Here is an 11,155-nt window from a genome sequence, read left to right as displayed (position 1 = left end):
GCCGTTCCAGCTGCAAGGGCTGCTCCAGCTCTGGGGATCGCTCCGGCTCCAGGTGGCTCGAGGGCAAGATCGTCGTCAAGGCCGAGGACTGAAGCCAACAGGCAAAGGGAGGTGAGCTGGGTAGATAAGGTCTCCCCAAAAAATACGGAGTCCGAGGAACTAGCCAAGAAGAGAATCATGGTAGAGAAACTCACTAAAAGAGTGGGTAACCTTGAAAAGGAAAACGCTATGCTAAAAAGGGAGAAGAAAGTAGCTAACGCAGTCAGTACAGCTAACACGATTAAAACCCACTCAATCGTTGAAAGCACTGTGGAGATGCAGGTAGATGACGCCCGCTCCCCACCTCTGAAAAGGAAACTAGGCGCGAACGCGTCGTAAGAGCCCACAATAGCAGATCTATGCTAGAAAATGGACGACTTCCAGGCGAGCTGACAGGCAGAGTTCGCAGCAGTCTTCCAAGTCATCCAGGCGCTATCGGAAGAAAGCCAGAAGCACAGGGCCGAGTTGGTGAGCATTAATAACTGGCAGAGGGAAACAGAGCAGAAGGTACATGGTGGATCACAGACGGCTGCGACCCTAATACCACTGGGTGACAATCCACAATTCAGTCATGTGCTGTCCCAATAAACGCGATTTGGCAATGGAATTGCCGCGGGTATCGTCGCAAAAGGGCGGTCCTACAGCAGCTCCTTCTTGGCAAAGACAATCCGGACGTAATCGCTTTACAAGAAACTTAGGGGATAGCAAAATTACCGGGCTACCTATCATTTAGTACAGATGATGGAAGATCCGGGGTAACCATCCTGGTCAGGAGAAACTTAGCAGTCGTTAAGCATGACACGGAGGTTATCAACGTAGACCACGTCCTTGTTGAACTTATTCCAGCAAAAAAGAAAAGACAGCCTGTTTGTTCTCAATATCTATAGCAGCCCGAAACAGAGGAAGGCCCGATTTGGACCTTTTCTCCAAAAAACTGCGTATTGCCAAAAGGCAAGCTTTGGTAGTGGTGGGAGACTTTAACGCCCAACACGTTGCCGGGGGGTACACAAAAGAAGGAGTTAAGGGAAGGGAACTCTGGCTGGATGCACAACAAGAGGGGCTCACCTTAATCACCGACCCCCAAACTCCCACTAGAACGGGGAATAGTGTCAGCGTAGACACCTCACCCGACCTCACCTTCGTCAAAAACGTGGGAGATGCAACCTGGGTTAATACCCAGGAAAACCTAGGCAGCGATCACTTTATTCTCGAAACAGTGGTGAGCGCAGGCCCTGCCAGAAGAAAAGGCAGAGACCAGCTAATTGTTGAATGGGATGCATTTCGCGAAATAAGAAGCGAGACGGAAGTGAGTGAGATAAGGGATATTGATGAATGGGCTAAGAAACTGAGCCAGGACGTCAAGAACGCAACCAAGGAGATAACAGAGGACTCTGCACTGGAAATAGCAGATAGCCACCTTTTCCATATGTAGGAAGCTAAGCTCAGCATGGAAAAACGGCTCAGGAGGCAAAGGTGGAACCGCAATCTCAGGAGACGGATCGCTAGGCTCAATAAAAATATAGAAGATTGCGCGCTACAACTAACCAGGCAGAACTGGGAGTCCACCTGCGATAGGATGGACAGAAATATAGGCCTAGCTAGGACATGGAATCTGCTTCGCTACCTGCTAGATCCACAAGGCTGCAAAACAGCGCAGCGACAGAACCTTCAAAAAATTCTTCACATGTATGAAGGTACGGAGGTAGACCTAATGAAGGAAATACAGGGGAGATACATAAGGGACACTAGCAAGGAACCCCTACCTAACTATGAAGGCGTAGGCAACTCCAGCCTAGACGAACCCATCAGCGAAGCGGATGTCCGGGCGGAGATTGCCAGGCTCAAAACCAAGTCAGCTTCAGGCCCGGATGGCGTTAGCAATAAAATGCTTCGCAATCTTGATAACTCTATAACTGCATTAACTAACTTTATGCAGAAGTGCTGGGAAGAGGGTAAACTACCAAATCAGTGGAAAACCGCTAAGGTGGTGATCCCAAAACCAGGCAAGAAACTCCAGATAGAGAACTTAAGACCTATCTCTCTAACCTCTTGTGCAGGCAAGCTTTTGGAGTACGTTATTCAAACGCGGCTCAATAACTACATGGAGGATAATGACCTCTATCCGCATTCGATGGTGGGCTTTAGGCCCAGGCTCTCCACCCAGGACGTGATGCTGCAACTAAAACACCAAATCATCGATGCGGAAACCGGGGACGCAAAGGCAATCCTAGGGCTTGACCTAGCGAAGGCTTTTGATAACGTCACACTTAAAGCCATTCTGGAGAACCTTCAGGACTTGGGAGTAGGCGAACGAACCTACATTTACATTAGGGACTTTTCGTCAGACCGAGAAGCACGAATCCAGATTGGAGAATGCAAATCAGATGACATTAAATTAGGCAGCAAAGGGACCCCACAGGGCTCTGTGCTCTCGCTCTTTCTTTTCAATGTGGCCATGATCAAACTCCCTGAAAGACCGGAGGCTATTGAAGGACTAAACCACAGCATGTACGCTGATGACATCACGTTGTGGATAGCTAGGGGCAGCGATGCCCAAATAGAGGACACCCTCCAAAGGGCTATCCAGGAAATTGAAGGTTACGTCGGACATAGGGGACTTAAATGTTCACCGCAAAAATCGGAACTGCTTCTATACCAGCCGAAAGGCAGGGCCAGTAAGGAGGAACCGCAAATCTCCCTCATAGCTAGGGGATCCCCATTCCAAAAGTGGACAAAATCAGAGTTCTGGGACTTCTGATTCAGGCCAACAGCGTTAATGGCGAAACAATGCGGAAACTAGACGGCTGCGCACAGCAGACCATGAGGCTCATCCGCTGGATTGCTAACAGGCGGTCCGGGATGAGAGAAGCGAATCTAGTTAGGCTAGTCCAGGCCTTTGTTATAAGTAGAATAGCTTATGTTGCTCCCTTCCTCAGCTTTAGATCCTTCGAGAAGAAGAAGATTGAGGGCATCATACGTAAAAGTATAAAACGCGCTGGGACTTCCCATCCGCACTGCAACTGAAAAGCTCTTTGCTCTAGGGCTCCACAACACTCTTGAGGAGATTATTGAAGCAGTGAGGATCTCGCAATATGAGAGACTTGCGGGAAGCCCTGCGGGCAGGAAAATCCTAGCTAGGCTAGGCATTAACTATGAAGAGCAGGAAGGCATCAAAGTCGACCTGCCGCGAAGCGTGCGGAACCGACTCATAATCCCACCACTACCTAAAAGCATGCACCCAATCCATCACAAGGAACGCAGAGAGAAGCGGGCCGAGGCTCTTGAAAAGCGTTTCAAAAACTCGAAGGACGTGCTCTACGTTGATACTGGAAACTATGGCAACGGCCGCATGGCCCTAGCTGTAGCGAGCGCTGAAACTAGATTGCTAGCCAGTGGCACAGTTCCAACGGATTTCTCTCAGATTGGAGAAGAATCTGCCATAGCTCTTGCAATTGCAAATACTTCAGCCAAAATTATAGTCAGCGACTCTAAGGTTTCGGTGATGAACTTTGCCAGAGGCAGAATTTCTCCCGAGGCGAACAGAATCCTGCAGAGATAGCAGGAAAATTGAAATAATCTGGGCACCTGCGCACGCCTCCCTCGCTGGGAACGAGGCGGCCCACGAATTAGCTCGAGGACTTACTTTCCGAGCTTGTGGGCTAGCCGAAGGCTTCATGGGGCGGGACCGCTTAGTGTGTTACAGAGAGATCACACAACACTACAGACTAGGGCGGGTTAAATATCCTCCGGCTGATATATCCTTAAACAAGACCCAGGCCTCCACTTGGCGTCGGCTGCAAACCAACTCGTTTCCAAGCCCGGTGTCGTGCAGCCTCAACTACCCGGGTCAGTACTCCAGCCAGTGTAAGCTATGTAAAGCCAGGACTGATCGTAATCACATTCTGTGGGAATGCCCACAGGCTCCCTCTGAAGGAAGCATAAAGTCTTTAGAACAATGGGAGACCTTATTACTCAGCTCCGATCCGGATATTCAACTGAAGACCGTCCGACTGGCCGAAACCGCCGCTAGGGTCCAAGGACTCCTGGCCGTCGCCTAGGTGGGAAGGCTTAAAGCCTTCCCTACATCTGTTGGACAAATAAAGTTTTACAATCCAAATCCAATGGGGGAAAATTACCTATTAGCAAGTTTTCCTCTTCATGTTCAGCCTCTTCTTCAGCCAAGTTGTTTGCTGGTGAATTAGGAAGGCGGTGGCTTTCTGATTTTTTTGGCACACAGTGAGCAAAAACGCTTGGCACAGCTTTGTACTTTAGCTTCTTCCCATCCACTCTAGGATTCTCAAAGTCTTCAGCACAAAAGTGGTCCTGCAAATGTTCATTGTATGCTTTGCAGTGTGATGCTGGTCACCCTAAAGCTGGGCTGCCCAAGAAGGCTCCCAGGGCTTTTTTGAATGAAGCCCTGTTTCACACATGTGACACAAGAAAAACATGGAAGATAGCTGTAATAATAAGATGAAAGACCCAACTGAAGAGACGAAGAATACGTTATAAAGGTTTAGAAGTTTATGCACTGAGGAAATTAAAATAGCTCATTTGGGATGTAAACGCGCATGTGGCCGCAAACACACAGCTTCAAGGATTGCTAACATTTAACCCTTTTCTATTTTTTTACCAGTGCCAACACAACTGCACAGAAAGCGGCCGTTATGTGGACGCACAACATGCACTGACCATGTTTTGTTGACTGCGATCGTCACGGTCTGCGAAAAAGAAATGCCTTGCATCGAGTGACTCAAAGTGAGAGCGCTCTCACGTGCGCGGAGAAATCATGCGAGTACCTGGTGCACGTGAGGACGCGGAATTCTCCCGTCACAAATTTTCCCGTGCCGCGAGCACGGAATAATCGCGTGTGTTGAGCAACAAGCGCGTACACGTGTACCCGCGTTAAGTGTGCAAGGCGCGAACGATCCCTGCAATGAACTCCTATTTTCGTAGCATCGCTAACACCGCTTGCACTTCGCTTCAATATCTTCTAAAACAGTGCCGAAAAGCACAAGCAAGGTGCACTTACGTATACCTCGCACACGCGGCTGTTTTTTGTAGGCTTGAAATTCTCCCGACCGATTCTGGGTAACTACGCAGAACGACGCTCTCGGTCATTTTTCGCGGTCGGAATCGAGAAAAATCTTTCCAGACTCGGATTGGCCGCTGCATCTGAAGGCGCAGCAGCCAGGCATGATTTCCTTGCAGTCAAACGCGAGTGCGACAATCGGAACACAAGAAATGTAGGGAACCTGCGCTGCCTGCGCTCCAACTCAGCCGGCCCGCCCGGCGCTTGGAAGGTATATGGCACCCCAAAGTCACGTGCTACGGTTGGGCCCAATGAACGCGTCGGCGGTGTGGGGAAAACGGCTGCGGTACACTGAAATTTTTCCAGTGACTCTAGCAGATGTTGGTGAGTGGCAACACCACAGGTTCCCGAGCATACGCAGGGACATCCCCGCAGGGGGATGATGGTGAGCAGTGCATCACCATGGACCCGAGCACCCGCACTTGGTCGTGCGTGGCATCGCTGGGTCCGGGGAAAAGGAGATCCGTGGTTGAGCCGATGCCGAGCGTTTAGACCTTTAAGGCCCCTCGGCGGAGGCAACACACCACTTTGGCCCCAGCTTCCTGTGGACGGTACCTCCGTCCTGGCCCGACCGGGGGATCGAAATCGGCAGTCGCCTTTTACTGTCTTCCCCTCGATCTTTTACTTTCCTATCTCTTTCATACAACTCTCCTGTCCCCTACTCACTTCTTAGGTTTTCCTTTATTCCTGGTGGCGAGGGTTAACCTGGTGTGGCGAACCAACCTGAGTTGCGTCATATTTGGTAATAGTTGGGGTGTACAGCTTTCAGGGGAAGGACTTGCTACCAAGTTTCTGTCCCGTCCCTTTGTTGGGCTCCGTTGTGGGTGGCTGGCACCATGGCCGAATAACTACATTTTTGATGGCTCCCCCCCCCCTTTTAAAACCAGATCGCTGTTTCAAGAGAGGGCGGAACGAAGCAGCAGATTTTTTTTGTCGAAAAGAAACCGACATTCACCAAGTTCCATGTAATCCACAGTCAAAGCGATGAAAAACAAGCAAGAATAATTCCTCCATTCCTTGTGCCTAAATCTTTAAGCGATACCTTGGGCCCTGGCTACAAGGTCTCAAAAATGGCCATCGACGACCTTCTTCAACTGCGCGAGTGCATCCAGCGCTCGAAGCTCTCAAACATTGATTCTATAGGGGACATCCCGGTCTCCATACCAGCACATCGATCACTTAACACTGTCCGTGGCGTCATCTCTGAAAATGATTTCATACACCTAACTGAAAAAAATACTGGAATGCTTGTCCGACGAAAATGTCACAGGTGTATACAGAATCAAAATCTGGAAAGACAACAAAGGAATAGATACAAAACACTTGGTTCTAACATTCAACACAAGTACACTACCTGAAACTTTCGAAGTAGGATACCTAAAAGTAAATGTCAGGCACTATATTCCGAACCCGCGAAGATACTTCAATTGTCAAAGGTTTGGCTACGGCTCACAGCTGCCGCTGCCGCAAAACTTGCGCAAAATGCGCTTTGAAGGATCACGTTTCTGAGCAATGTAACGCAGCCCGGCGCTGCGAAAACTGAAGGAGACCATGCTGCATACTCCAGGGCCTGGAAAAAGGAAAATGAGATAATCACCTTAAAGACCAAAGAAAACATTTCATTTAGAGAAACGAGAAGGCGACTTGCCCTCACCAAACAATTCTCCTTCACAGCGAAATCCAGCTTCGCTGATGTGTGCAGGGGCGTAGCACCACACAGCATTCTGGCACCTGCCGAGGTGGCTTCTACCGAGCCGATGGCAGGGCCATCCACGCCCCAGGCAGGGACAGCGAAGGCTGCTCTGCCACCCCGAAAGCAGGGAGCTCCGGTCCATGGGTCGGCATCCCGCGCGACTTACCCCCGTCGGACGAGGTCTGAAACGCAAACACCCGCGGCGATGGCGCGGTCCTCCAGCACCTCTAGTGAGGTGATGGACACAACTCCTCTCTCGCCCCCGCTGCAGCGGCGGCAAAGCTCTCCTGAGCGCATATAAAGGGATAAAGTCCCTATAACATGTCCAAAATATCCACAAACCTAATTTCTAAAACTTATCCCCAACTATCATGACATCTCTAGTTCACTGGAACTGTCGTGGACTTTTAAACACCTACACTGGCGTAACATATTTTAAATTCATTCTCCCCGGTAGCACTGTGTCTCCAGGAGACTAACCTAGGACCACAGAAAAAAAAAACATTCTTAGAAAGTATCAAGTCTTTCGATGTGACCGAGAGACCTCAAGCAGGCTCTCTGGAGGCGCTGCTATAGTTGTCCAGGGTCGTGTTGCTACTCGAAAAATTGACCTAAAACATCATACGAGGAAGTTAGTGTCACTGTCCTCGATATTAAGACAACAATATGTTCCATATACATTGAACCTCACCTAACAGTCACACTTCACGATTTAGAAAGTCTTTTAATACAACTTCTGGAACCATATCTCTTTTTGGGGAAGCGAACAAACGGATGTCAGAGGCCGGATTTTAGAGGATTTTATCCTCTGCAACAATGCCTGCCTCCTGAACACAAGCAAACACACATACTGTTTTCTAAGCAGTGGGAAAATGAACTGCCTAGATTTATCTTTTTGTTCACCAAGTGTTTTTACCTATTTTAAGTGGGACGTTCTTGGCAACCTGTATGGGAGCGATCACCTTGCTTTCATAATAAGCCAGTCATCCTCACCAAGAGTCATTCCGACAAAACCACGCCGTTGGAAGTTACATTTAGCTAACTGGGAATTGTTTAGAGAAAAGGCCAGTTTAGAGAGTATTTCTTTAGAAAATCTCGGCATAGACGAAATAAATGAAGCATTCACGTCATGGTTCCTTACTGCCACACATTTATCAATCCCAAAATCATCAGGAATGGTCCGTCAGAACCACAAGGTGTGGTACACACGTGAATGCAATGAAGCAAAAAAAAACGGCAAAATAAAGCGTGGGGAGTTATTCGCAGATACCCAACGCACGAAAACCTCCATTTCAAGAAGGCCAGGACACAAGCATGGTATATTCGGCGCAATGCCGAAAAAAAACATCCTGGAGAGCTCATGTGTCTTCTATAAATAGTTCAACCCCATCGAAGAAAATGTGGGAGCAGGTTCGAAAATTAAATGGTAGCTACTCACCCTTCACAGTTCATTTTTTGACAACACCCCGTACGCAAACAAATATAGGAGACCAGGCAGACATATTGGGGGAGCACTTTGCTGCAGCTTCAAGTTCATCACACTACAGCCAGTCATTTTTGAAATACAAAAGCACGGCCGAAAAACACAGGCTCAAAACAAGTGTAAGGGTAAATGAAAAATACAATTGTCTAATTACCCTCGAAGAAATAAAGTACTGTATGCCGGCAAAAATACTGCTCCAGGACACGACCAGATACACTACGAAATGCTTGCCCATCTTTCCCAGCCTGCCATAGAGGCACTCTTGAATTTTTTTAACAAAATATTCACAGAATGAAAAATGCCCAAGGAGTGGAAGTTGTTGCAGCATAAGTCTTGCACACTCTTACAGCCTCTCCACTTATTCCCTCAGGTTTGCTGTGTGGATATAACCGGCCCATTCAGTGCAACCATGTAGTAGCTTGCGCTACAAAGGAGCAGTCTATAAATGTGCCACATCATATAGTCAACATGTATGTAGTAGTAGCAGCATAAGTGTTGCCCACTCTCGCAACTTGTCCACTCGGTCCCTCATGGTTGTTGCGTGTATTTTACCACCCCATTCGAGAAACCATATGCTACAGAACAGTCTGCATGTAAGCTCGAAGTCTGTTGAAATTGTCAACTACCCTTATGCATTTTTCATATTTTGCTTTGCAGCGTTTATGAGGAGGGCTAGTGCAGTTGATTGTTGCAAATACGTGACAACGTAGAATCAATATGTATACGTTCTAGCTCTAGTATCTCTTTGGCAGTGTCTTGAATTGAAAAAAAATCACGTGCCCTTTCAGTGACACTATTTTTTGTATTTTTGCATTTTGTTTGTTTTCGTGGGAAAAACTTCTTTTACAACAGATACAACATGAGAATGCAGCCTGCATACAGTAACCCGTCCTATTGCATGCGGCGTATTCTTACTGCATCAAGCGTGAATAATACTTCTTGAAAGCTGAAAGCATGTATTAATGCCTTTAATAAAGTTATTTTGAATTGAAGACAACTTGCTTTGTGTATAGTTGATTCCTACAGAGACATGCATTTGACATACGATGAGGCCTGTGCCTGATTTTGGCGGCTTGTATATTGCCACACTTTCACTGTACAACAGCAGTGTACAACAGCATAATCTTACCGGTACTCACCTACGGGGCAGAAACGTGGAGGCTAACGAAAAGAGTTCAGCTTAGGTTAAGGACAACGCAGCGAGCCATGGAAAGAAAAATGATAGGTGTAACGTTAAGAGAACGGAAGCGGGCAGAGTGGGTGAGGGAACAAACACGGGTTAATGACATCCTAGTCGAAATCAAGAGAAAGAAATGGGCTTGGGCAGGGCATGTAATGCGAAGGCAAGATAACCGCTGGTCCTTAAGGGTAACGGAGTGGGTTCCAAGAGAAAGTAAGCGTAGCAGGGGGCGGCAGAAGGTTAGGTGGGCGGATGAGATTAAGAAGTTTGCAGGCAAAGGGTGGATGCAGCTGGCAAAGGATAGGGTTAATTGGAGAGACATGGGAGAGGCCTTTGCCCTGCAGTGGGTGTAGTAAGGCTGATGATGATGATGATATTGCCACACTGCTCACATTCTGCAAGCGCCGCCACGCGGCCAAGCGGCATGACTGGGCTCGTGTGGGAGCGAAGAAGACAACGTTCCTGCTCGGACGCGCGCTGCTGTTGTTCTTGGCCATCTGACTAAAAGGCCCTTTTGCATCTCCCTGTGTTTGTCGGTGAGATTTTGGTGGAGGTGCTGGGTTTCGTCCCATGAACGCTCACCCCGAGGAAAAATCTGACGCTTATCAGCGACGCTTGGAAACAACACCCGTCCACAAAGCGAGCCGCCGCCTGCGAGGCCTGCAACGTGAGTGTAAGCCACTGACGAGGTCGGTGCGTACCATGACGTCCACTACTGGCAGTCAGATAGGTCAGCCTTCTGGCAGTGTCCCACCGGTTGTAGTCCTCACACCTCGCTCGCCGCCATCCTTTTACGGCGATCGGTTCAAGGATGTCGAGGACTGGTTGTCCAGCTTTGACCGTGTGGTCACTTTTAACCAGTGGGACGACGATCGAAAACTACGAAACGTGTATTTCGCGTTCCAAGACTCGGCGGAGACATGGTGCGAGAACCATGAGGCATCCTTTACTAACTGGGAAGCGTTCCGTCGTGAGTTGCACGCTACCTTCAGCACAAACGCACGCAAGGAAAACGCCAAAGTCGTCATTCGCTCCAGGGCACAGCAGTCGAACGAAAGCGTCGCCATGTTTATCGAAGGTATGGCACGTATCCTCAACCGGGCTGACCCTGCCATGCCCGAGGCTACGAAGGTGCGCCACCTTATGCGTGGTGTGGAGCAGCTCTTCGCTGGCCTCACACGCGACCCTCCAAGAACCGTCGCTGACTTCGCCAAAGAAGCCACAGGCATGGAACGTTCCTTGCAGGAACGCAGTGCGCAGTACGGTCGTCAAGGAAGTCTTGCGGCCACCAACTATTGTGCGTCACTACCAGTCGCCGGAGACGAGACGCTTCGGGAACTTGTGCGGAGTGTGCTTCGCGAAGAACTGCGCAACCTCCGCTTTAGCCGATGCCGTTCGTGACGGAATTCGGCGAGCGGTCCAGTCACCACAGGCACCACAGCCGAAACCGTACATCGTGAGCTACAGCGAAGCCCTTCGGACGCCGCAGCCGGAGCCGTACATAATGAGCTACAGTGAAGCCCTGCGGAGACCTGCGCCAGTGCCACATGCATTCCGCCCTGCTGCCGAACCAACGCAGGGGTACCTTCCCCCTCGTTAACCTTAACGACCAACATTGATCTTCCCTACGCATTACATGCCCTGGCCAAGACCATTTCTATTTGATTTCGG

The 11,155-nt window shown here is 49.1% G+C and overlaps 1 pseudogene; it reads left to right on the top strand.

The window, feature by feature from the left end:
* Positions 1-1,806: 1,806 nt before the first annotated feature.
* Positions 1,807-3,712, top strand: LOC144119005 (uncharacterized; annotated as a pseudogene).
* The last annotated feature ends 7,443 nt before the right edge of the window (positions 3,713-11,155 follow it).

Source organism: Amblyomma americanum, chromosome 2, assembly GCF_052857255.1.
Source record: "Amblyomma americanum isolate KBUSLIRL-KWMA chromosome 2, ASM5285725v1, whole genome shotgun sequence".
In the NCBI taxonomy this organism is placed as follows: Eukaryota; Metazoa; Arthropoda; class Arachnida; order Ixodida; family Ixodidae; genus Amblyomma; species Amblyomma americanum.
The sequence above is the reverse complement of the archived record's forward strand: the minus strand, read 5'-3'. Positions and strand labels throughout refer to the sequence as shown.